We start from the raw sequence: 26339 nt of genomic DNA, 5'->3' as shown, positions 1-26339 counted from the left end.
CTGCTCCTCTTCTGTGGCTTCTATTTCAGCAAAGCAACATTATCCATCGTACTAACTTAATGTCATTAATTTTTACCTTTGTAAAAAAAAACAAAAAACGACACCTTTGTCGTTTTGTTTATTAACTTATTGATTTGTTTTGGCTGATAATTTTGTCAGAATTTAAAAGTGTAAAGCATAGGAGTACAACTGTGTCCTAGGGCTCAGTGACAATGTGTTGTCTGTCCAGACAACGGCATACATTCGTCAGGTTCAAGAAGCTCTGGGCTGGACACATCAGAGTTCTGCAGCTTTGACTCGCTGGTCTGGGAGCCAAGAGATGCGTTTTCTCCCCGGGATCCGCTAGGAGCACCCTTCCCTCCCCTGCCTTCCTACCCACTGCCTCAGTCTCTTCATCTATGAAATGGGAAGAGTGAGGAGGATGGGAGGAACCTCCCATCCCTAGCATCCTAGCATTGGGCATAAGTCTCTTCCAAACCAGAGCACCAGTGGGGACAAGTAAAACATCCACTTGCCAGAAAAAAGCTCTCCTGCATGCCTAGCCTCCCCTGCAGGCAAGGAAAGCTGTCTCGTGGAGCCCTCCAGCCCCCGGGAACACCGAAGCTGGATTGGCCGGTGGGGCCAGGCGGGGAGTGAGCAAGTGGCTCATTAGGGCTCCGCTCATCAGCACCGAGATGTCAACAGTCTAACAAGACCCGGCTTAAGCCGGTGATCTCCTGGGAGCGGTTACCAATCCTTGCAGACATGCTCTGTGGCTGGATGTGAAACCAGAGTGTGATAACTCCTTTAAAAAAAAAAAAAAAAGGAAAACAACTTTAAATTCCCCAAGGAGCACATTCCTTCATTGTGAAGTATTCCCTACCCATCTCCCCCATTCCCTCAGAAAAAAAAAGGAAACAAAAAAGGCTTGGCTGCTTCTTCTGTGCAGGCTCCTTAAAAAAACTATTTTTACAGCTCTCTGAAAAAGTCCCCGCTGCTGGCGGCAGCCGGAGAACATGAGGGGGCAGAGCGGAGCTGACGCAATGCACATTTATTAGCAGTGAGGAAAATTAATAAGGCACCAGCTCAGCCATGGCCCAGCTCAAGGGCAGCTCCACAGACCTGGGAAGCCCCAGGGACAGCTGTCGATCTGGTGGTCTCCAGGCTGAGCCCTCAGATACCTAATCAGTTGCAATCCTAGATCAGTGCAGCTGGAGGGAGGCTTGGAGATCATCGAGTGCCCGAGGACAAATGCTTTTTATCATGCATGCCAAATCTAATTGATTGGTAGGGGTGCCCGAAGCCCTGTGTGGAAAAGAAGTCTGAGGCTGCATCTGGGTCCCATGGGAATGAGTGCTGTAATTGATTAGCAATGTCTGCCATGGATGAAATAGGAAGAGCGGTAGTACTCCTTTCCTGCCATGTTTGCCACTCCTGACCTAACCTTCCCATTTTGCTGTTGGAGAGACCGAGTCCCAAAGTTTATCGTTCATAGGATTCCCACCCCCCCACCCCCAGCCTTCTCAGGGGTCTGGCTGTTGTTGCTAAGTGGCGGGTAGCCTAAATATGTCTGAGGACCAAAGATATAGGATCTAAGTAAAGACTGTCTCTGAAAAGCCAGAACAATTATTGGGTTTGGTGAATTCAGTCAATTATCTGTTTCCTGGAAACAACTGGTAAAATCAGTTGTCTTGTGGAATTAATGAGTCAGTTGAACCAACGTAGGTGATCTGGCAAGCCTACGTGACCCCAAGCCAGTGTTTACTAATACTAGTGGTCAGTTAGGTCAAAAAGAATCAATGGAGGAGACTAACCAACTATTTGACCTCAGGCCAGTAAATCCCCAAGTGGCCATTGGAGTCATCCTAATCAGATAGATTCTGATCCCTACCCAATAAGCTTGGGTCTAACCATCCTGAGCGTGACTCCACCTCCCTCACTCTGTTTTCTGTCCTGCCGAGCCAGGCTTATTTCCTTCTTCCCTCCTGAGCCAGTGATGGACCCTGCTTCCTTTGCCGGGGAATCTCTCTATGGTGGGCTGGCCATCTTAGACAAGCTCCTCTCACCTCCCACCCCACACCTGCATATCAACTCTGCATTCTTAGATTCTCTCCTACGGTTGGTGGCAGCTCAGAGGCCATCCAGGCCACTCCTCCTTGTAGAACTGAGAAAACGGAGACCTGAGCAGGGGAAGGACTTGCTGGATATCTCTCGGGGGTCATGGCAGCCCTTAGTCTCCTGACTCCCAACTCTCTAGGGTCATGCTGGTTACCCTGGAGAAATCCGTTCTGTCTGGCTCACCTGAGTTTCATGCACTGTTCAGAGTAGCATACATAGCTTCTGAGGACCCCCAAAGTGGGCAGTCCCAGAATGAACACCTGCGGTAGAAAAGAACTTGGCATGTGAAGAGAGTATGCTGGGGAGTGTAGGAGGGGACGTAAGGTGAGGTGAATCAGGCTGCAGGAAAGGCCTGGATTGGGATGGAATCTGGCAGGACTGCCAAGGGGCCCAGTCGCCACCTCCTGGGAATGGTGAAGCCAGGAAGGGTCATCTGAGATCTCCAAGTACCTGTCACACCGCCTCTGGGAAACCTACGTTGGCGTCTTAGATCCTCACTTTGAATTTAATAATTTTCTTTCCAGGGATGGATGGATGGATAGATAGATGGATGGATGGATGGATGGATGGATGGATGGATGGATAGATGATAGATAGATAGATAGATAGATAGATAGATAGATAGATAGATAGATGATAGATGAAAAAAACAAAAAACAAAAAACCAAAGATAGGCCCTTACCTGGGGAACTTGGCTAAATGGAAAAGGACCCTCGGTGTGATGGGGAGAAGTGGGACTTTAGTGTGGGACAGCCCCTAGTTGAATGCTGGCTTACCACTTACAAGCTGGGAGCTTGACAAAGTTCCCTCACCTCTGGGTCTCAGTTTCCTTGTTTGCAAAGTCAGATGGAAAGATCAGTGACCCTCGTAGGGTTGCTGGGAGGACTGAAAGGGACTGTCAATGTAAAGGACTTGGCTCATGGTAGCCAGACCAGTATCTTGAATGCCTCTCCTTTCCTTTCAAAGCAATGCTTCGTGCTTCAGGGCTGGGACCCTACCACGCCTCCTCCGGGAAGCCTTCCCTGCACACCTTCAGTCAATCATGCAGCCTGCTCTGGGGAACTTCCAGGCTGGCCTGGCTGTGTTCTGTACTGGGAGACTTGTTTCCCCACCAGGAGCCTCTGAGTCACTGGGAGCCAGGGTGGTCTGTATCTCCCCTTGCTCCCGAGGGCCCCCAGCTCCGGGCTGGGAACACAATAGGTGCTAGATAAAGTGGCTGTGCAGATCCTGGCACCAGCCTCCCACCCCCACCCACCTAATCTCCCCAGTTCCCTGATTTTCCAACCCCCTGTCTAGTTTCTTCCTAATGCTTCTGTCTCCACATCTCCAGGGCTCTGTTTGCATGAGGGAAAAAGTCTACACACACACACACACACACACACACACACACACACACACACACACACAGAGCCCAGAAAGCATCCAGTTGCTCCTGGGCGGGCTGCCAGCGATTGAGTGACCTGCAGCTTCCCCCCCAAATCACATTCCACTGGCACAGATCTTGCCCCGCCTGACGCCAGCCTCCGAACTCGCCCCCAGAGCAAACATTTCCAGCTGGCAGCTCAGCCTTGTTTTTCTGAGGCCCTGATTCAAGCTCCCTTGTAGAAAACAGAAAACAAAATACATGGGACCAAAAATGAATTAAAATAAAATTCGAAAGGAGGAGGGTGAGGTGGGGAGGCGTTTGCTCTGAGGCACATGGAAATACATGAGCTTCGGATGTGCAGAGTTTCTAAGGAGCAAACGCACGGGCTCGCACCCCCTCTCCTGCTGACTCGGAGGCTGTGATCAATTCATTCAGGCCCCTGCCTCCTGCTAAAAGACTCACTCTGTTCTCATTCACAGCTGCGAGGGAGGACAGGGCTCGGGTGGGGAGGCTACAGATCTGCGAAGGGGGGGTGGTCGGTGTTACAGGACTGGTGTTTGTTCTAAAGGGGAAATTAGAGGAAGGAAAATAAACACGGCCAGCCAGATTTTCACGGCAGCGGGTGAGGTGTCAGGACGAGGAGGGGTGCGTGTGTGCGGGCGCTAGCATGTGCACGTGCCTGTGGGCGCCACGTGTTTGCCTTCTCGAATCAGAGCTGCTCAGTGGAAAGGTGTCATAACTCAGGCATGGATGGCAGGGGGACAAGGCTGACCAGGGAGGGCCGGGGCTGGTGCCCAGGCCTGCCCTAGGGTCAGGCAAAAGCCAGGTGTCCGAAAAGGAGAGCTTAAAGCTCTGAACCCCGGGGTCATTAGTCAAGGGCCGAGCATGTGGGGATGGCACTGGGAAGGTCAACCCCAAATTGGATGCTCAGTCCCTGGAGAAGAGGTGGGCTGAGGGGCATTAGTAGAAGGATGGGCTCAGGCCTGGAATACAGGTGCTCCTTTCAGCAGGGGAGGGCCATGGAGCAGGAGGGAGGGATTGGGAGAGGTCCAAGGCAGAGGAAGGGGCTGGTGAGGTGATCTGGTGGCAAAGAGGACAGTGAGAGGTGGTTAGCAGATGCCAGAACGAGGACAGATCAACCCTAAATCCTGTTGAGACACAGAGCTGATCGGCCGGGCTGTAAAGAAACTCCTGCCCAGGGACAAGGGTCCCATGAGGGACCAGGGAGGAGAGAGGAATCCCTCCGTTGAGATGCATGGTCCCAGGCCCAGGAGAGCCCAAGAAGCGGTGTCAAGCGCCAGGGGCCAGGAGTCAGTGGGCTGTCACATGAGATGCTGGGCATGTCAGGGCAGCTCAGGGAGACGCGGGAGAGGGGGCAGTAAGCAGCTCGGAGCTCACACTGGGACCCATGTGTCTGGGTCCCTTCTCCATGGTGCCAGCTTCCCCATGCAGGGAAGGGCCAGGCAGTGGTAAAGAGGTCTCAGGGAGAGGGGCCTGCGAGAGTTTGCAGAAGCTGGGAGCACTCACCTGTGACAGTCCAGCACTGCTGGAGCAGAAAGTCACACAGGCCACTAGGAAAGATCCAGGAGCCCTGGCCCGGTGTCTCCTGGAAAATGGGGACAGAACCACTTGTGTCCATATCACTGGGGACATATAATAAAATATACATTTCTGCCATTCTTTCCACCTGCTGGAACAGATGCCATCTGATGGGGCTACCATGGAGCTAAACTTTGGAGAGCCAGCTCAGGGTGTTCTCAGGCACGTTCAAGTTGAACAATTCTTGCCCTAGGTGATGGTGCCAAGTTCTTTGACCCTGCTAGCTCCTTCCCTCTAGCTGTACCCCTATCTGTCCAGACCCGGGAATCATAGGACTTTCCACTTTTCCTCTATCACAGTCTGTGAGGGAAGTAGTTACCTAACATTTCCCAAGGGTACTTTGGTTTTGATTGAAGACATCTCTTAACCTAAAGAAATGAATCTCTAATGGTAGAAATTCAGGCCTGGAGAAACTCAGAGGGAGAGTCTTGGGAGTACATGAGAAGCCTTCCAATGAGGCCTCAAATTCACTTTATTATTGGGAGGCCCCAAAGTTAGCTTTTAAACAACTTCTTTCCCTTTATTTACCAGTTCTCAGAATAGCGAGTTAGTTTCCTATAAGCATCCTCCAGATGTCTTTTTTCAAAATTATCATTTTGAATTTAGAGATTTTTAAACTATTTGATATGTTGCAATTCATTACAAGGTTTTTGTTTGTTTAGTTTTGATTTTGGTGCACAAATGATCCCCTTCTGTCTAGTAGGTTTTCCTCCAAGTTGGCACCTGTGTCCTTTTGACACAACCCCAATAGTGTTTGATAGCTTTCTTGGCTTCTGGTACAAGACATTCTGGGCTTCTCTTGTATATTTCCTGCTCCAGACCTGGAAACAGCCAATTAATTCTCCAAGAAGCCTTGGTTCCTTTGAGTGAGGAAAGATGTTTAAGGACCACAATCTGATCACTATATATGCTCAAAAAACAGCTTTTTATGTATGTATGTATGTATGTATGTATGTATGTATGTATGTATGTATTAGTTTCTTAATCTTCTCCAAGAAGGACTTGAGTCTGGGCCCAAGGGCATCTGAAGGATACCACACCCTGCCCCATTAAGTGTGCTTCTCCCAGATCCCAGATTGTCTCCTCCTTGGAGGTAAGCTCTCTACCCACCTGGGGCTACCCTTCTCCTTCCCTCCCCAAAGATCAATCTCAGCCCCCAGGGCTGGCTCATCAGCCCTGAAGCCCTCCTCACCAACTCTCTCGGGTTTGTCCTATAATGTGACGAGCACATACAAAAATCAGACCTCAAGGGAGTGGCTCACCTCTCTACGCCATAGCTTCTTCACCTGCAAAGTGAGGTTGAAAGTATTTTAAATGAAGGAATTCAGATGAAGTTCTTAGCGCAGTGCTTAGCTAACAGTAAGCACTAGAAAACTTTATGGATATGTATTATTACCTGCCAGGGAAACCTGCAAAGTCTTGGTGTGTGCAAATAGAGTTTCCAGCAGTCTTCTCTGACGTTCCCAAGGCAGCAGGCCTGGAGATCCCCACCTTGTTATAACACAGAGACACAAAGGTGGCTCGTGCCGCCTTTAGGCTTTGGAGAGACAGAGTCCGCAGTTGAGAAAGGCGCATTCAAAGGAAATTCGAAGTCCCTGGAGCGAGGTCTTAAGTTACAAGAAATAAGCAAGTGTGTGTGTGGAGGGCGGTGGGCATTGCAAGGCAGGCATGGGGCGATAAGGGCGGTGAGGCTCTTGTGTGAGTAGAAACCAGAACCACAGTACGGCAGGGCCTCGTGAGACCCGCACCTCCGGAGTTGGAAGGGGCTCTCCAGCTGCCCTTTCTCTGGACATCACTAAGCCTGGCCACGAACACTCCTGTTTCTCGTCTTTTCATGCACACGGGAGCATGGCATGACTCTTCCACCTTTAAAATTAAGCACGGTCACAAATTGTAAGCAGAAGAGTCATGTGTCACCACTGGGCAGAAGCCTTAACAGCTGATGAGCCGTTGGCTGGATTTCCTTCCCCTGCCTCTGCGACAGCGGAAGCACCAGCCAAGGTGAAGCTTCTGTAGGTCTGAGTTCTCCTGGGCCCGGAGCGCGTGGCGCCATCCTTGCGGACCCGCGATGGACCGGTAGTGTGCGGTCAAGATTAAACTCTTGCTGGGTCAGCCGCTGGCATCTGGGACTGTTCGTTTCCACGGCCGAGCCAGCCTATCCTGACGAATTGCTCTCTGCCTCCTTCTCAGCGGCGCTCTCCCTCGCCCGGGGCATCTGTGCTCTCTGTGGATCCGTCCTGCACTCTTCTCACTACCAGCCAGCTTGCTCTTGCCCCCGACCCTGGGGTAGCTCTTTCCTCTCTTCTGCTCCCGCATAACTTCCGCTTGCTTTTCATTCACCCTCCGCCCCGTCTCTGCTTTGAGGCTCTGCCTATAACTCCTTCCTTCTTCAGAACGTCTTAGTTCCGAGAGACAAAGAAAGACCAATTGCCCCAGCTCATCCCTTCGTGCTAGGCCACCCGTGGGTGGGTGTCCAGCCTCTAGACCAGCTCTCTGGGCTAGACACCAATCCCCAGCCCAAATAGCTGCAGAAGAAAGGGACAAGGGGGTCAGGCGGGTGTATCACAGGATACAAAATGGGACACCTGCCTGAGGACGCGAGTGGGACATGGCCACCTGGAAGGGACTCTGAGTGGGCAGGCACCAGACCGAGGGGTGGAGGAGGGGGAGGGAAGGAAGTTTGCTTTTAAGCATTAAATCATGTTACCCTTCCATCTACAAGATACTCAACATCTGGCTGACACAAGAACACTTTCACGGGACATCTGGATACTCGCTCGGCACCGTGCAAAACAGCTGGGTCCTTGGCAGCCCCTGTACAAGTAACTGATGCGGGGTCTCCTCTGTGTGGTTAACATCACACTTGTGCTTTCCTTTGCCTGTAACAGAAAACCAGACTCAAACTGGTTTCAATTCTGTAAACGGAAATTATTAGCTCACTGGGCTGAAAAATCCAGAGATGAGGCGGGCTTCAGATAAGCACTAAGCTCGCAGCGGAACAATGTCACCCGGGACCCAGTCCCTTTGGATCCCGCTGGGAGCTTTATCCCCAAACTGGCTCTCCTCAGAGGTCCCAAAAAGGCTGCCAGAGGCCCTCCGGCACAGTTACACTTACCTCGTTCAGTAACAAGAGTGGAATCATATCTGTCCCGGCATCCCTCGCAAAACGCTTGATCCCTCCTCTGATTGGACAGGACTGGGTCACAGGCCACAGCTGATCTAGTCACTGAGACCTAAGGGTACTGGAATGTGCTGACGGGCTTAGTCACACACTCCACCCTTGGAACCAGAGATGGAGCCAGCTTCTTCAGAACCCCCAGGGTCCCCAAGAGCAAGCTCGAGAATGTTGGGAAATGGGAAGAGGCATGGAAGGTTATGGAGCGCTAGACACGGGGCCGGGACGAGTGGGAAGTGAGAGAGGAACCGAGGGCACAAAACTTAAGGAGGTGCTCGCTCTCAGGGTTGGGCCTTGAAGTTTGTGCACTGGGTTCCTCACTGACATCACCCTAGTCCCAGCCCTGGCTGCATAACAGAGCATCCCAAAACTTGGTGGCTTCAGACAATCAACATTTATGATCTTACAGCTTCTGTGAGTCAGGAGTTTGAAAGTGGATTAGCTGGGGGGTTCTGGCTTGGGGGGCGGGGTTCCTCAGGTTGCAGTCAGGATGTCGACAGGGACTTCAGTCATATGAAGACTTGAGTGGGGCCGGAAGATCCACGTCCAAAATGACTTCCTCACACAGCTGTTGGCAGAAGGTCTCAGCTCCTTCCCACAGGGACTTCGCCATAGGGCTGCGGGAGCATCCTCGCGGCACGGTGGCTGCCTTCCCCAGAACAAGCGATCTGAGAGGGAGCAAGGCAAAAGCTACGCTGCCTTTTATAATGCCGTTCAAAATCCACACACCATCGCTTCTGCCATTCTCTGTTCACGAAAAATGAATGACTAGATCAAGACCGTATCAAAGGGACGGAATTACCTGCCACCCTTTGAAGGGAGGACTGTAAAAGTATTTTTAGACATACTTAAAGACCCCGCAGGAAGCAATGAGAAGATGACTGGGTCACTAAAGATGTCCCAAGTTATGGCTTCCTTCCTTCCCATCATCCAAGGCCGAGAGGACACATAGCCCATTTGACCGGTAATGACCGTCTACGAGAAAAGAGCTCTAGTTGATTATTGACCCTGCCCTGAGCCTAACCAGCAGCCATGGCTCCCTATTTCTCTGATAACAGAATTTGTCTTTGTTCAGGATCCAGCTGCAACGTGCTCAGCGAATGTGGGCCCCAGTTGAGGACTCGTGATTGGCCAAAACCAACCATCCCATGGGAAGGGGTGACCCTCCTCACCCTTGCCAATGGTAGGTTGAAGGATAGAGATGTAGCCTAGTCAAGCCAAGAAAGGGCTCTGATTCCAAACAATTCTGATGAAGAGGTTCTGGAAAAGGTTTCCCGCACAGATAGGATGGCCCAGTGAGGAGAATACTTCCTTCCCTTAAAAGCAGATTTAGGAGAATATGCTTGGGTCTAGCTACCATGTTACAACCAAAAGGAAGAGCCGTGAGAATTTCCAGGAAACGGAACCAGACATCATGGAGCTGTTGACTTAATCAATCCCAGAAGAGCCCTTCTCGGGACCTCTTGTTTTGAGAGATAATCAATGTTCTTATTGAACATTTGGTTGGGTTTTCTGCTACTTGTGGCCCAGAGGGATCTGACTGATATGTGAAATGATCCCAGTTTTATGTACTTTCACGTATCTTGAAAAAAACTGGTCAAGTTCCTTCCTTAACATCCTGAAAGAATATTACTCGGTATGACATCACATCCTTCCTCATGACCAAAGGGCACTCTGGAACCTCTTCTTGGCTAAGCAGGAAAGTAAAACCCTGCACGTCATCTTGTTTCCTTTTGTTAGATTCAGACCCCTCTCCAGAGACCACGGCCAAGGTACCCCCAACCCATGTCAGGTCGGGGCCCAGGTAGCAGGTTAATCCCTCTCCAGGGAAGGGCAAGAGCTCCCAGCCCCCGCAGGGCCTGCTTATGACAAAGCCCTGGGGTGGGTCCAGGTGTGCTGGGAGGTCAGGTCTGGCCATCGGTGCAAGTTGCTCCTAAGACTCTTTCCTTCCTTCTTGTTCCCTCCCCCCTCCCTCTGAGAGCTTCTCTTCCTCTTTATTTCCCTCTGTCCCAATACCCATTGTCCCCTTTCTCATGGAGCTTTCAGCTCTGGACACACAGGACACTCAGAACAGACTACGTCCTCAGCCTCTCTTGCGGCTAGTGGCAGCCCTGTGACTACATTCTGGCCGCTGACATGGTGGAGAAAGCCATGTGTGCAACTCCCACTCACGTCCAAAAGTGAGTGGTGTGCCCCTCGCCCATCACCTCCGCCACACTGCAGCTTGTATTTGGGGAAACGATGGAAGAGAAGGAGCCTGGGTTCCAGCGTGAGCCCTGGACCATCACCTACAGCTTATGTGAGAGAGACTGCCATCTTGTTTGACCACTGTTATTTTGGGGTGTCTGTTACCTGGAGCCCAACCAGCCTTTCCTTTCACCTCTCTTCTCCTTCTTCCTCCTCTCCCCTCTCACATTTTTCTCTCTTGCTTTTCTTCCCGATCTTCAAATCCCCTTCCCCTTCCCCTTCTATCTTCTCTCTAACCCACTGGCCCCTTCCAAAGTGGCAGGCGCAGAGGGCCCTCCTTTCCCCAGTCCCTGTGACGTGCCCCTGTCCCGAGGGCCCTGCCCAGTGGGGCTTTGTTCCCATCCAGAGGAGCCTCCCGCCCTGTCCCGCTCTATGCTCTGAGGATGGCCTGCTCCCAGGGAGGGGCAGAGAGCCAGCCAGGGCGCCAACCCCAGGCAGCCCATCCGTGGCCTGATGCCCAGTGCCAGCTCCTGTCTCATGATTCCACGGTGACCGCTGTGATGCCTAGAACTGGACGCCTGCCTGGGCTGGAGACCATCTGGCTGTGCCCTCTGGCTTCCCCAGAAGGGAATGCTCTTAGATGTCAGGGAAGCTGAAGCCAGCCCGAGTTGGGGACTGACCACTTCTAGCTCTTTATTCCTCAGCCCCAGGTTCAAACTTTGCACGAGTGGGTGATGGTGGCAGAAGGGGCAATGAGGTGGTCTCTCACCAGGGGACCTTCAAACCTGCAGTGCAGGACCCTGTGACTTCCCCTCCCAGCTCTGTCCCCTGAGCCTCAGTGCCAGCCTTCTGTCCCTGCTCAGCCCTGGCAGGCAACAGATGGTGCCTTGAAGACAAGTCCTGGGTCTGGGCCCAGGGTGCGGATGTCAGCTGTGGCAGGGCGCTCCCCTTTCATCCTCCAGTGTGCGGCTGGGGCAGCCCCAGCTCTTCACCTGGCTAAGCAGGGCTTAGCGGGACTGGAGGGCTGAGCCACAAGACGCCACGGGCAGCCCTCGGCCGGGCCTGTGGGAGGGGAGGCCTGGCCTGTGGGAGGAGAGCTGGTCTGGGCCCGGGGGTGGGGAAGGAGAGCCTAGAGACGCCCAGCTGGGCCTTGCCCACAGCCAGTGGCAGGAGTGCTTGGCCTTCACTGGGCTCGAGTCACAGGGCTGGGATGCAGGGCGTCCGTGTGCCTCCAGGCTGCTCTCAGCAGTGGTCTGGACACCCAGAAGGCTTCTCCCTGCCTGTGTCACCCCTTGGTTCTAGGTTACCACCCCCACGCTGAGCTCCTTGCTCTGAGCCAGCCCTTGACAAGAGGCAAAGTCAGGAACGGCTTCACCTGGCCACTCCCAGATCAGTTACTGTCCGCGCAATGTCGTGATGGTGCGGTGTCACCTCAGAATTCTCGAAACACTTTCCATCTGGAGTCAACGCCGTTCTTGCAGCTGCTCCAAGGGCCGCGCGCCACTGCCAGCCACGGGATGGGATCAAGTGTCCCTCTGGAGGCCACGCTTAGGGCAGGCTTCGGAGGAACAAAGTCCAGGCGGGGAGCTGCTGCGGGAACAGGGAAGCACTTGTGGGGCTGACGCGCGGAAGCTCTGAGCCCAGAGGGGAGTGGGGAGAGGCCCATGGAGTTCAGGGCTGGGCCAACAGTTCCGGGGGGGGGGGGTGTCCCTGGGCACCAGAGGCCAAGGAAAGACCCGTGGACACAAATAGAAGCCTGGCCCCTCTCTCTGTCTCTGTCTCTGTCTCTGTCTCTCTCTCTCTCTCTCTCTCACACACACACACACACACGCACACACGCGCGAACACACACACACACACACACACACACACACACACACACTTTCATACCCATACCATCCTCTCTGTGCTGTGGACTCCCAAAGCCTCAAGCTTTGCTCACGCTGTTCCCTTGCCAGGAATGCCCTCCACCCATCTGGTGAATCTCTTTCATCCTTCTCAGGGCAGCTCAAATGTCACCTCCTCAGGGATACAACTGCCCCCCCCAACACTGACCCCAGCCTCTGCCCCTTCGCTACTGGTAGACTCATGAGAGCCCTCCTCTGAGCTCGGCCAGCACCTTAACCACACTGAGCTCGCACAGCCATGTTAGCAGATGGCTCCACAGCCTACCTGCCCATCTCCCTCACTGGCAAGGGACAAGGAGTGCCTCCAGGGCAGGCTGAACCCTGGCAGAGCTCAGGCATGACTCAGTCCTCTGACAGACATGTGGTCACCAGGGTCTGCCCTCGCTGGCCGGGGGAAGTGGGGGGCAGCGGACAGATAGTCCTCAGGACTCACTGAGGCGGCTGAGGGCAATAGGGAGCCCACTTCGGTGACTTGTTTGTCCCATGGTGGGCACACAGTTGGGACTTAGACAGATAGTTACCAACTGAATGCATTTAAATAGGCCTTTGCCATATACCCACATACATCCCAGAGATCCCTAGCACTTCTCTCTCCCTCTCTCTCTTCAATGTCTGAGAGTTACTTGGGGGTTGGCCCTCAGTGTGGGGAAAAGATGCTTAAAAAAGCATTCTGGTTTTGTTGGAACAAACAAATGAGACAAAAGCAGCCCAGGTGTTTCCCACACCACAGAAGCCACGTGAGGAAGAAGGAGGTCTAGGAACCGAACACCAGAGAGTCCAGTAGAAGGCCTGTTCTGCCACTTACTAGCCACCTGGTGCCAGGCAAGGCGCTTCCTCAGTCAGAGACTCAAGCTCTTCCCTGGTCCTGTGAGAATATTTATGGTAATAATACTCCCGGTGTTGTTGAAAGAACCACACGAGATGACATGCGACAAAGCGTTGGCCGAAAACTATGACACACCAATGGTGTGGATTCTCATTCCTCCCCCCTCCCACTTCTTTAATTTCTGGTTCTAGAAAACCGGTGTCAGTGATGGAGGTCCTGGAGACCTCCATGAAATCATTAGCCATTGGGAGTGAGATCCATTAGTGGGATGGAGAGGACAATGGAAAGATAGAGAGTTAGTCCATATTAGGGATTCATGAAATGCTCATTGATGAGATGATATTTTAGAACTATTTCTAACTTCAGAAGTCAAAATTCTTAAATGTGTGAATATTTACAAGGAGGGTGGCCCTTATTGAACTGAACTCTAGCTCCTGAGCATTCTGGGGGACCAGAAAAAAATTCTCTCTGGAAAAACCCAGGGGCCAACTCAGAACAAGCTTGAGCTCACCCGTGCCCCTCACTGCCGCATGAGGGGGACATGAAGCCAAGGGCAAACATCACACGTCTGCCACGAGAGCCAGTTTGCACTCTGGAACTTTTTTCCTGAGGCTGAAGATTACCAACAAGAATTTCCTTAAGTCTAAGTTATGCATTTTTTTTCATATAAACATTTCTAAAAATCGGAGCGTGCTACTATGTCTGTTAATGCAGCTATGTTTCTCGCTCCTAAAAATGTTTTTTAAATGTTCTCAAATCCGTGGTGCCTCTCGCAACTGACAGCATCTTAGAACTGGAAAAATAAACCAGCCATTCAGCTCACTTTGTATGGAACTGTTAGTCGTTTAAAACATTGTTTTTATGTTAAAACTTGCCAAGACACACTAAAAAGTAGAAGGCGAAAGGCATGTGAACTTTAAAAAAAAAAAAGCATGAGAGGTCAACAAAATGTTTTGCTTGTGGTGGGGCCACTGCGTGCCGAGCCCCCAGGCCCTGGGGCTCTTCCCTCTCCCTGGCCCTCGGCTGTGCTGAGGACAGCTTGCCCAAAACCACCATCTGGGATCAGCCTGCCAAGAAGGAAGTTGCCTGGGAATAAAATTAAAGATTGGCAAATAGGGGTGTCCCATGTGACACGGTATTCCTGTGGCCGGGGGGCAGCACACCTGTGTCCATGGAGGGGGACAGGGCACACCTGAGGGCTGCTGGGCTGCAGGGGCCAAACCGAGCTGGGGCAGCGCCTCCAGTGCCCCCATCCCCCCTTGAAACCCCGCTCCCTTCCGGGACAATCTTGGGGGAGTACAGAGCTTCGGTGACCACACACAGCTAGCTTATCAACCTAGAACAAGTCCAGGTTGTCAAAGACCCAGCCAAGGCCCATTTCAAACTCTTCTGGGGGAAGGGATGTGGGCTGGATGGAGACCTAGAATCCCCCTAGATAAGCCTGAGAGCCTGCGCCATTGGCTTAGGGTAGGGGACATCTGGGCCGGTCCCAGCTTTCCTGTCATTCTTGGGGATGGAGGACCGTGGCTGCTTTGGGAAGCCAGAGCTGGTCGCAAGGCTGGGTCTCTTCCACACTGGCTTTGCTGGGTCTTGGAACCCACTGGTCTTGTCAACGGACCACATAATAACCTCCTAAACATACTCCTCTACCCTCTCTCACCATCTTCCTGAGCTCAGGTTAGCTCCTGCTTCAAGGACCCCAGCCCACACCCTGACGAAGGACTTAAGAGACACAAACGTTATGAATGGTGGAATACTTGACATTCTCTTAGCATCTAAGAGACCCAACATCCTTCTAGACCAGAGCCTTCAGCCTCTTTCTCTGCTTCGGCTCACAGGTAAGATGACTCCCGCAGGCCAGCGCACTCCCTTGGGCTCCCTCTGAGCTAAAAGGCTAAGTTATAATCCCACCCCTCTTTCCCCCACTTTGTGCTGCCACCAGATTTCACACGCATACCTATGACTGCCCTGTACACAGTGTACCCTGGTTATTTATTTATACGACAGTCTGCCTTGGGGGCAAGACCTGTTTTGACGCTTTGGGGTTTTTTCTTAATCCCAGCACACAGCCTGGCATCGAGCATGCCATCTGCAGGAAGTGTGTGTCCCTGAAGCCCTTCTCCTTACAGGCCAAGATTGGACCTGTTTGAGGAAGATGGAAAAAGTGCTCTGTGAGCAGGATTGTGAAATGATAGGGATGACGTGAGGGACTTTCGAAACCCTGGGAAGGAGTACCCATGTGAATTACAGCCCCTTGCTATTCTTGGCCTCTAGCGGTTCAGGTTTTGACTCAGGACAGCTGCCGGGAGCCTGCAGTCAGCTGGGGACATGGCGGTCCCGCCAGTGCAGGTGCAAGCCTCTGCTGCCCCCTGGTGGTCTCTCGGGGCCCAGCTGAGCAGCATCCCTACGGACCCCAGCTTCTGCTCTCTGGGAAACTTCGGGACACCCTCGCCCCCCCAACCTGAACAAAGAGTTGTTTTTTTGGTTTTTGTTTTTTCCCCACTGGAGCCACACTTTACAGCTGTCTGGGGAATGCCTCTTTGCAACATAGCACCAGGAACAGCGAAGAACGGGGCCATGGATGTTTTTCAGCTAAGAGCTTTGCAGTTTCACCTATGATACAATGTTCAGAGAACTTCACCTACCTAAGCCTCAGTTTCCTTATCTGTAAGATGAGGATAATAATATGGATCCTACCTCCTATGGGTTTTGTGCCAGTTACAAGAGATAATACATGAAAATCGCTTAGCACAGTGCCTGGCACGTGGTAACGACGCAAAGAAGTAACAGTTGCTATTACAGCAGAATCTTGGTGACCTTCCACCTCGCTCCTCCTCCTCTCTCTGCCATCCTCTTTCTCAGTGAGACCCTCTCTCCATTAGCCTGTCTCCCCCACCCCCATTCCCGGCCTGCCACCACCTCCCAGTGCTGGCAAAGAGGCTGCACCCAAGGAAATAATTATGATGCCCATGGTGGCCTCGACATCTGCAAACACCAAAATCTGATGACAAGTGAATGTCCCAAGCCCGGGCCAATAATTAAAAACGGCATTTGTATTACAAATGTCTTTCTTAATTTCATTTTTCTAGTAATTTGCTTTCATTGCATTCTCAAAAACACTGGAATATGACGTTTGGAATTTTAAAAAACCTGATCCTTCAACCACAGAGCTTGAACTCTCCTGCTCTACAAGGAAAGTCCAAGAACCCGCTGCTGTGACCGCCTTCAACCACCTGTCCTGTGAAGCCGTTGCTCTGGCTTCCCGCTGCTGCACTGAAACTCTAAAACGGCCCCAAGAATTCAGATACTTTCAGTATCGGAGAGGGATGGAGAAGCAGGAGTCCTAAATATCACTGATGAAAATGTAAACTGGCAAAAAAAAAAAAAAAAGGTTTTGAGAGGGAATGTTGACAGCCATGTGAAAATCGTAAATGCACATGGTCTGACTTTTTTTTTAAAGAATTTATCCTACATATATACTTTTTTTAAAAGAATTTATCCTACATATGTGCACAAAGGCACAGGGATCTAAAGTAATCATTACAGCATTGTTTTACCTGCACTAGACTGAAAGCAACCGATGTAACAAGGAGCGGACTGAAATAAATGATGGTACATTCATACAATAAAGTACTATGCAGTCATTAAATAGAATAAGGCGACTAGATTTGTATTGAGAGGAGCAATTGCCAAGTAATATTAAGAAGGAACAAACAAGGGACGCCTGGGTGGGTCAGTCGGTTAAGCATCTGTCTTCGGCTCAGGTCATGATCCCAGGGTCCTAGGATCGTCTGCCTCTCTCCCAGCTCATGTTTGCTCTCTCTCTCTCTTTCAAATAAACAAATAAAATCCTTTAAAAAAAAAGAAAAAGAGAAAAGAAGGCACAAACAAGGACACAAAAGTACATGCAATATGCAATCATTTCTGTAAAAAGGACACCGAGAAAGGCAGGGAACACACATACATGCTCACATTCGCCCTGACAATTTCTGAAATGACACATAAGAGACAGGTGACAAGGCTTGACTCTGGGAAGGTGACATGACAGATGGGAGTTGGGGTGGGGCTGCGATGACATTTCCCCATGTATCCTTCCTTACTTTTTGGAATTTTTTTTAAAGATTTTATTTATTTATTCAACAGAGATAGAGACAGCCAGCGAGAGAGGGAACACAAGCAGGGGGAGTGGGAGAGGAAGAAGCAGGCTCATAGCGGAAGAGCCTGATGTGGGGCTCGATCCCATAACGCCAGGATCACGCCCTGAGCCGAAGGCAGACGCTTAACCACTGTGCCACCCAGGTGCCCCTGGAATTTTTTTTTTAAACAAAATTCTGTGAGTTGTTAACTCTCTGACTTAGGCAGTGCGCCCATTCCCGGGGTCCCTGCCTCTGGGCACAGTGGTCAGAATGTATTCACTGTCCACTGAGTTGGCACCTTCTGGGCTCAGGACGCCTGCTCCCTGGGACGTGCCAGGGCTCATGGGTCTCCCAGGCTCTGGTAGGACCACAGCCCTTCCACACAGACAATGCTTCTGCACAGAAGTGCAGAGTGGCCCGAAGCAACATGCTTTTGGCAATTCCTTCCCCTGACGGCCCTTGGTTTCTATGTAAATGGTACAGCAAATACCAACTTAGACTCGGGAAATTCAGATTTAACTTGATTTAGGGAGCATCTATTACTTTCGCCACCCAGTATCAACTCATTCTTCTGGAATGTGGGCCTTAATTTTCCTCTGGGATCAACCTCCTCATGAAATGTCTGGGGTCACTGACCCCATCTTTTGCTCTAGGAGCCGTGCGCAGCACAGCCCAGGCTGGGACAATCCGAGCCCCCGAGTCCCTGGCTCCGGGATTAGTTCAGGCAAAGAAAGAGACGTGACCCAATACAAGCAATGATAATGCTGCTGAGATTCCTAGGAATCTGTCTTCCTAGCGCGCATGAGCGAAATGGGGCCGAAGCTGAAGCCGCCCTCTTGCCTCTTGGGGGAGGCCTGTCTGCTGAGAGCCAAGGAATGGGGAAGAAAACTAGCTCTAGGGACATCATTTGGGCCTAGAGCAGGCCACACTTCTCCATTCCATTGTCCACACATGCCCTATCCACTTTCAAGCCTCACCATATGCATTTCTCAACCCACAATCCTGCTCATGTCCAAGCCCAGGGTGGGGGGGGGGCAGCACTTTTCTGCCTCATCAGAAAGCACCTTTCAGCCCCCTCTCCTTCTGTTAGAAACCCTGTGCTCTCCTGCTGTGTGCGAGGCACAGTCCGCTGCTTCCCTCTGGTCTCTCCAGCTTCTCCCCTCCAGCTTCCCCCCTCCAGCTTCTCCCCTCCAGCTTCTTCCCCCCCACCCCCTCCTCTCATCCCCTCCCCAGACTCACACCGTTGGAGTTCCCGGGGCTCATCCCTGCACTCTCTTATTTGTCCACACCTTTTCCTGGGGTGTGCCCTTCCAGTCCCAAGGTGTTAGTCACTACCTATCCTGGATGACATGCAAATTTGTCTCCAGCCCAAACCTCTTTTCTGAGCTCCCAAAAATTTGCATCATTCAACTGCCACACCTGAGTGTGTCAACTCCCAACCTTCCATCCTGTCCTCCACTCAAAACTTGTTTCACACTCTGTGTCCCACTTGGCAAACGGGACCGCCAACCACCTGGATGCTTACACCACAAACCTGGGAATCATCCAGACTCTTGTCTCTGCTCCCCTGCTCTTCACATATAACTCATCAGTAAGACCTGTCACTTTCACTTCCAAAACCTGTCTTACACCCACGTACTCTCCATCTTCACTGGCACAGCCTGGATAGTGGCCCAGCTTTTCTCTTCCTGGGTACATGGTAGGATGGCACTTTCCCTGCCCCATCTGAGGTTAGGCATCCCCGTGTGACTTCCGTGGCCAATAACATGTGAGAGGAAGTGACATCTGTGACTTCTGGTGGGGAATTTTAAAATTCCCTTCCTCCTGCCATGGGGATTATAGAAATCGTGTTGAAATGGGGACCCTGTCAGCCTGAATCCCTGAGTGATTAAGACGAGCAGAACCCCTCTGCTGAGCCACAAAAAACTGAGCAGGAAGGAGAACAAAATATGTATTATATTAATATGTATTATATTATATATTATATATGTATTATATTATATATATTATATATGTATTATAATATGTATTATATTAAGCCATCGAGGTTAGGGGCTGTTTGTTACTGTGGCACAACCTAGCCCATCCTGTTTGACACTAATGTAGTCCCGTCGTCCCACCCAAACCCCTCTGGTTGCCCCCTGCTTCTACTCCTCTCTCCCTCTACTCGGTCACAGTAACCTTCTTACAAGGTAAGCCAGGCCCCGTTACTCCCTCCTTGAAATCTTCTGGCAGCTTCCCATTGTACCTGGAATAAAATCCAAACTCCTTCCTCTGGCCATAAGATCTGAGCCCTGCCTGTCTGCCTGACCTGCTCTCCCACCCTCCCTTCCTTGTTAAGGCCAGTCCCCCTGGACTCCTTGCCATCTCTCAGGCATTGAGCCTTTCCCGCCTCAGAGCTTTCACGGACACTCTTCCTTCGGCCTGGAACACGTTCCTGCCCTGGTCACAGAGCCGGCTCCTTCTCCTCCTTCAAGCCTCAGCTTGAATGACACCCCGTCCGGGGGCGCCCTGCCACTACGCCTGCTCCTTTCCTGGTTAGCTCTTACTGCAAGCTGGAACCGTATTCGCTTTTCACATTTATTGACTTGTTTCGTCACTGTAGGGACCTCAGCCCTCAATAGCTCTTTGCGGAGCGGAGGAATGGCTAAGAAGGCCGTTGCAGAGGGTAACGTATTTCGCAAAGGTAAATATCACCAACCAATTCAGACTTGCCCTGCAGGCTGGCTTCTCACAGGTGGCAGGGACTCGAACTCCTCTCAAGGTCTTTTATTCTCCTCAGAAGCTGAAGTGCCTCTGGGACTCCAGGGCTTCTCTAGAGGACCCAGCTGGGGCCCTGTGCTCCCTCTCAGCTCTGACAGCTCACCCAGCGACAGCCCAGCATGGAGCAGGTCCAGCAAGGGCCAACAAGAGGGCAGCCCGCCCCAGTGAGCGGGCAGCCAGCTGCTGCCGTCATGGAGAGCGGCCTGGCCAGCTCTAGAAATAGCCCAAGGTCAAGGTGGGGTGCTTCCGTCCCCTACAGATGCAGAACTCTGGGGAGACTCCAGTCCTGGATTTCCTCCACCCTGCCACTGGGATCCCTGATCCTGGTCTGGAACTCCCCTATATCCAGCAACCCCTCATGGACCCCTGTGTTCATCACTGAGCACAAAGAACCCCCAGGCCTCCAACCCCCTGTCCTCCCAACACACTTCGGAAGCAGAGAGGGTGGGCCTTCTCCCATCTCACAGGTAAGGATTCTGTGGCTCAGAGAAGTCAGGGGTCTCCTCCAAAGTCATATGGTGAGTTGACAGATAAACTGGAATTCAAATTCCATCTCAGAGTCCCATCTCAGACTCCATGCCGTAGCCCACCAGAACCTTCCACACAGGGGTGTGCTTAACAGGGTCCCATAGCCTCTATCCAAGGACTGATCTCACCTGTGTGTCACTTGCTCTTGAGGGCTCTTTGCCTGTGGACTCCGACCCTACTCCCTGGTCTTGGGAGAACAGTCTAGCTTCTTTGGCTCCCTGCCACACTGACTTTTCCAGGATCCAGCTCTTTTCTGCCTGAATCTCGGATGTCTACTTTCACCTCCAGTCCTGGGTATTCTGCCTGCTTGTCCAGCTCAGTCCCCAGACCTCACAGTTGGTCCGGCCACCCAAACTGCTGCCCCCCCAAACACTCCCTCCTCCTCTAACAAAGGAGGACTCCGGGGGATCCAGCCACAAGCTTCACTGCCACTTGTTCCAAGCAGGGCTCCCGGATTCCCTTCTCCTGGAGCTTCTCAGAAGCCTAGGAGGAAGGAGCAGGGATGAAAATCAGGCAGCAGGGGAGGGTGGGGAAGAGCCAACAGAGGTGAGTGGCTGTCCCTTTGAGTAGGATGGGACAGGGTGGGCACCTGTTAGCTTTCACTGATCAGTTGACAGCAGGCAGAGCAGACACAGGAATTCGTAAAGAACGAAAGGTGGAGTGATGATGATGATGATGATTTTAGAAATATGCTTTGTCTTTAAAGGACATTCAATAGGTCCAAGTAAAAGCTGGTAGAATGTCCTCAACCCCCTGAGGAACCCGAACAACCCAACCATGGAGAGCACATCAAGGTCCTACGCACACGGGTCCGCGAGCACAGCACACAACCCACGACACCCGACACAGACGCGCCAGGCCTCCACGCACTCCCACTTCAGGCCGGTTTCTCCCCTCACACGCCAGGGCTTCGGGCCAAGGTCTTCAAGATGCAGACCAGCTTCTGTTGTCTGGCCTGCCCTGACCCTGCCTTCAGGATCTCTCTGCTGTCTGGCCCTGAGCTCCAGCCTCCTCTCGCCGTATAGCCTCGTGTCCCCCGCACCCCGACTCTCTTCCCACCCCCAGCTCAGCACTGACCCACACAGAGAGCTCCGCCCCCTTCCTGGAGCCCCCCCAAGGCCAAGACAGTGCACTCCACGGGAGGCTCAGAGGTTACCAGAGGAGTTCCACGTCACCCCAACACCAAATGGGACAGAACGTCAGGCACAGTGATGCTTAAAAGTTGCTCTGTCCTTTTCCCACCGCTCCTCAGTCCCAGGCCTGCTCTGTGAGCTCTGCTGAAACAAGTCGTCTACTCTAGCTTGCAAGTCTCAACAGAACGAAGACCTGCCTGACGCCTTGAGGTTCCTGCTTTCCTCTCTCCACCGTCCACGGGCCTCTATAGACAGAAAGGATTCGTACAGAGAGTGCTTTCCCCACCACCCCGGCGTCATCGTCCCATATGCTGTATACCTTTAACTCTTTTCTCCCATTCCCGTAGAGCTGCTGCTTGAATTGGATACAACTGGCTCTGAACAGCGTTTTAGGGGGGTGTGTATTTGTTATCAATTGCTGTGTAACAGCTTATCCCAAATTTAGCTGCTTAGAACAACGAATGTTTCTTATCTCACCGTCTCCGTGGGTTGGGAATTAAGGCGTGACTTCATTGGATGATTCTGGCTCAGGGATTCCCATGAAGTTGTAGTCAAGACGTCGGCGGGGACGGTGGCCGTCCAAGGGCATGCCTGGAGCTAGGGAATCTGCTTCTGAGCTGGCACCATCAGGAAGCTGCTGGCAGGATGCCTCAGGCCTCCGTGTCACCACGTGGCCTTTCCCTAAGGCTGCCGGAGTGTCCTCACGGACGTGTCACCTGACTTGCCCCAGAGCAAGTGATCCAAGAGACAGAGCATTTATGATCTACTTTCACAAGTCCCAACTGTCAGTTCCCTCATGTTCTACTCATTAGAGACGAGTCACTGTGTCCAGCCCACACTCAAGGGGAAGGGAATTAAGCTTCCCCTTTCAGAGAGAGGGATATCAAGTAATTTGTGGGTGTATTTTTAAATCACCAAAATGTGTAAAGAGTACAGGATGAGGAATTAAATGCTTATGTTCTCAATTTACTTCTAAATGCTGAGGGACTTACGGGAGCCTGGGGGGCTCAGTGGGTTAAGCGTCTGACTCTTGGTTTCGGCTCAGGTCATGATCTCAGGGTCCTGGGACTGAGCCCCGTGACGGGCTCCATGCTCAGCTGGGAGCCTGCTTAAGATTCCCTCCCTCTCCCTCTGCCCCTCCACTCTCTCTCTCTCTTTCAAATAAATAGATAAATCTTTAAATTATGAGGGACTTAGGCACATCCCTTCACCTTCTTGCTTCTGTTTCCCCATCTGCCAAACAAGAAGAATGACCTCGATGACCACTAAGGTCTCATTTTCAGTTAGTATGTGTCTCACTGTTCCGGCAGCCAAGACCCTGGCCCTGACCCCAGACCTCAGGCAGTCTCCCCCTCCTCCCAGCAATCCTCCATGGCCCTGGGCTCAGACGCAGTTGCCATCCATCGGCTCCCAAGCCACCCCCAAGTTCACCAGCACCTGTAGGGTGGGAGCCAGGCGTCAGTAGATTTTATGGCTCCCCAGTGGTTCCACGTCTGCAACCATGGTTGGGGACCTCTGCTCTAACTCGAGGAGCCCCTCACACAGGGAATCTTTTCAACAAATAAAATAGCACTGCACATGACTAATTCATGATCTGCCCTTTCCTTCGATGTCTATGTAGTTTGAGAGTCTTGCGTGGCCCAGAGTACAGATATCTCCTTCTCAGTTACTTGTATCCGGGGTCTGATTTCTCTAAGCGACTGTTCTGCTCTGTGTCGCTCCAGAGAACCAGTTAGAGAAGTTTAGAAAATTAGAGAACTTTAGGGAAATTTTTCATGGCCAGGATAGGACTCTTTATAGAATTGTTTCCCTTGCTCAGAGTTTCTCATCATGGTATTGTTTCTGTGGGAAAATTGATCCAATTTTTATCTTTTTACTTACACCACCTTTTCCTAGAATATAACCTGCTATGAGTTTAAACAATGCCTGCTTTTTTTTTCCTTTTTTCCTTTTTTTTTTTTTTTTTTTTTTTGCTTGTGTATGTGCATGTGTGGGTGTGAGAAAAGTCAACATTCCCCAAGACAGGGCAGAGCCTGGCGCTGAGAGACAAGCAGGACTTGGAACACCCCGGTAAGAGACGCCTCTAGAAGGCTGCGGGTGTGGGGCTTGGGGAGGTGCTGGAAGCAGTCAGGGGGGCTCTTCGGGTCCTTGACTTAGTGTCATCCCCCACATGTGCTCCGTCTCAGGTAAGCTGCTGAGCAGCATGGCCACCTGTCCCAGTTTGCCCAGGACTCAGGAGTTTCCTGGGATGCGTGACTTTCAGTCCTAAAACTGGGAAAGTGCCAGAAAACCAGGACAGTTGGTCACCTTACAAGGGCTGTGCACCTATGAGCATGGCCTCCACCTTTCAATACTGCCGGAATCTTCTGGTGCTCGGGAGGCTCTGAAGGCCTCCCCCCTTGGTGAACGCTTACTGAGAACCTGAATAGCTAGTAGAAATGGCTTCAGAGCCGCCCCAAGAAGAGGCTAGGTGGGTTCACTGACAGAAATGAAGGTAGCAACAGCACCCCTCTGCCCCACGAAGCCCTTAGATGCCAGTTTGGCAGAGCCCAAGATCCAGGTAATGGAGCAATCTGTCACATTGACTTCCATCAGCCATCTTCTAATATCCGAGTGCCTGTCATGGAGGAAAGGGGGTGACCTGTTGTCTGTCCTGAGACCAGTGACTTGAAGCTCTGGATACACATGGGAATCACCTGGGGAGTTGATGTCCCACCCCCAGAGAGTCTGATTTCAGTGGTCTGGGGTTGGGCCCAGGTTCACACACACACACACACACACATTTCTTGACCTTTCCCCGCTGGTTTCTTTCTGGGCAGCAAATTCCCCTCCTGGCCAAAAAAAATGTATTGCTCTTAAACTTCTCTAATTCTGTCTCTGAGGTTATCTTGAGCAAAAATGCCTTCTAGAGAAATCAGAACTTTTTGCTATATCAACGGCAATCAGATTATAGATTCTCTTCAAGGGAAATTCTGACTTATAAAGCTCAAACCACTCTTCCCCGTGTGTGAGGAAATTGTCCAGCTCACGGGTTTGGATGCGTGGTCTGGATTCCCAGTTCTTCCCGGCTCTGTGCTGGGCTTCTACTCACCTGGAGCCCCAGTCAGGAGGTTTCCTTGACCCCTGTCCTCCACTTCCAGTCCTGCCTGACCTCCTGGCCCCCATATCTCCCTTGTTCCTATTGTTCACCACTCAGGATGCAAGCACTTTCCGTGCCACAGCTCCTCAGAAGTGGAGGACTTCCATGTCGTTCTCCTGAACCTGCCTCACCTGGCCAACCCCAGTGGACAGGGTGTGACTCTCTGGCCAGCCTTGTCCAATTACTCTCTCTCTCTCCCTAGAACCTGGGGCTTACCCACAGGGTCTCTGGGGAGCTGACTTCGTGGGCTCTCTCTGGAAGGTCATGAGTCTCGGGGTCTGTGGTTGCCATACGGGGAAAGATCATTTGAGGCTGTAAGCAGCAATGATCACAGTGGGAGGCAGGTCTGCAGACATACAACAAAGACCCAGGTGGCCAGACAGCCCAGGGGAGGACGGCTGAGGCACCAAACTGAAGCCTGACTTTGTTCCGCAAGTTTCCTGGTTTCCATTCTCATCCTCCTGCTACCCTCAGGTTCTGTGAGATCTTCCCCCTAATTTCCTCTTTAGCTAAACCAGCATTAATAGATGGCTGTCACTTGCCTCCAAACAACCCCTGGGAGAGTCATCAATGTCCACTGCCCCCCATGGGCACCTTCCTGAAACGTAAATCTGGGCCTTTCCTGCTCCAACAAGATCCCCTGAGCCCATTACTTTTCTGGCTCCCTTTCGACTCCACAGGGGGCTGCCCCCCCCCCGGGGACTTAGAGGAGCGATGGCCTCTTCACGAACCCCGGCTCTCTCACCGAGGTTTCTGCAGAGCCCCACGTCTCCAGTTCCCATAGTCCGGGCCTTGGCCCCCCCCATCGTCCTCTACCTGGACGAATTTTAGAACACGCTTCCGCGGAACACTTTTGAAAACAGAGTAAACAGTGGTTTCCTCATGTTCCTGTCAGCCTTTGTTGTCCAAGACTGAAGAGTCTTAAACTGGAGAGCTCCCCCACTTCCCCGCACTGCATTCCCAGGCTCTCAGCTCTACCTGGACCTTGGGGGGTGGGGGCTGCTGCTCAGGATTGCCGGTTCGGCTCGCAGCGTCTGCTTCTGCTGTCCCCCTCAGCCCTACTCTCACCCTGGAGGGAGAATCAAAGTTGAGCGACAAGCCAGGGCACTCAGCGTCCGGGGCAGAGCCGAGCGGCCTTGACGCCGGCCGCCCTCCTACCCGCTGCTGGGCCCTGCCTCCTCCTGCCCACGGCCCCAGTCGGACTCCCAGAGCCCAGCTCCACCACAACTTTGTCCCAACGAGGTCCTAAGGACCTGGCCTCTCCGCTTCTAGGATGTGGTGTGGGCCTCAGGGGAGAGCGAGAACAATGCAGGGCCCCTTATCAACAGCTAATCCCATCCTGGCCGGCTCCTGGACTTCCCTTCTCAGAAATGCCAACTCTTATTTTAACGCATGGCGCATGGCGTGTTCACTTCTGAGTCACCTCAGCCCTAATTGTGTGCGGCCAGGGCAGCGACAATCCCTCCCCAACACCTCAGCCAAG

At 52.1% G+C, this 26339-nt stretch overlaps 1 long non-coding RNA gene across 2 annotated transcripts; it reads right to left on the bottom strand.

Moving 5' to 3' along the window:
• Positions 1 to 114: 114 nt before the first annotated feature.
• Positions 115 to 10888, bottom strand: LOC148109679 (uncharacterized). Of its 2 annotated transcripts, XR_015725234.1 has the most exons (6): positions 9086 to 10888; positions 8178 to 8984; positions 6459 to 7941; positions 6325 to 6348; positions 4991 to 5069; positions 115 to 784 (listed from the first exon to the last, which is right to left on the bottom strand). It is a non-coding gene; the product is annotated as an uncharacterized LOC148109679 (long non-coding RNA). The 2 variants fall into 2 exon arrangements; XR_015725233.1 differs by having other exon boundaries at positions 8178 to 10888.
• Between the last annotated feature and the right edge of the window lie 15451 nt (positions 10889 to 26339).

This window comes from Ursus americanus, chromosome 7 (assembly GCF_024610735.1).
Source record: "Ursus americanus isolate L20-20 chromosome 7, mUrsAme1.1.p, whole genome shotgun sequence".
Classification (NCBI taxonomy): Eukaryota; Metazoa; Chordata; class Mammalia; order Carnivora; family Ursidae; genus Ursus; species Ursus americanus.
Note: the sequence above shows the minus strand (reverse complement) of the source record. Positions and strands in the feature narration are given on the sequence as shown.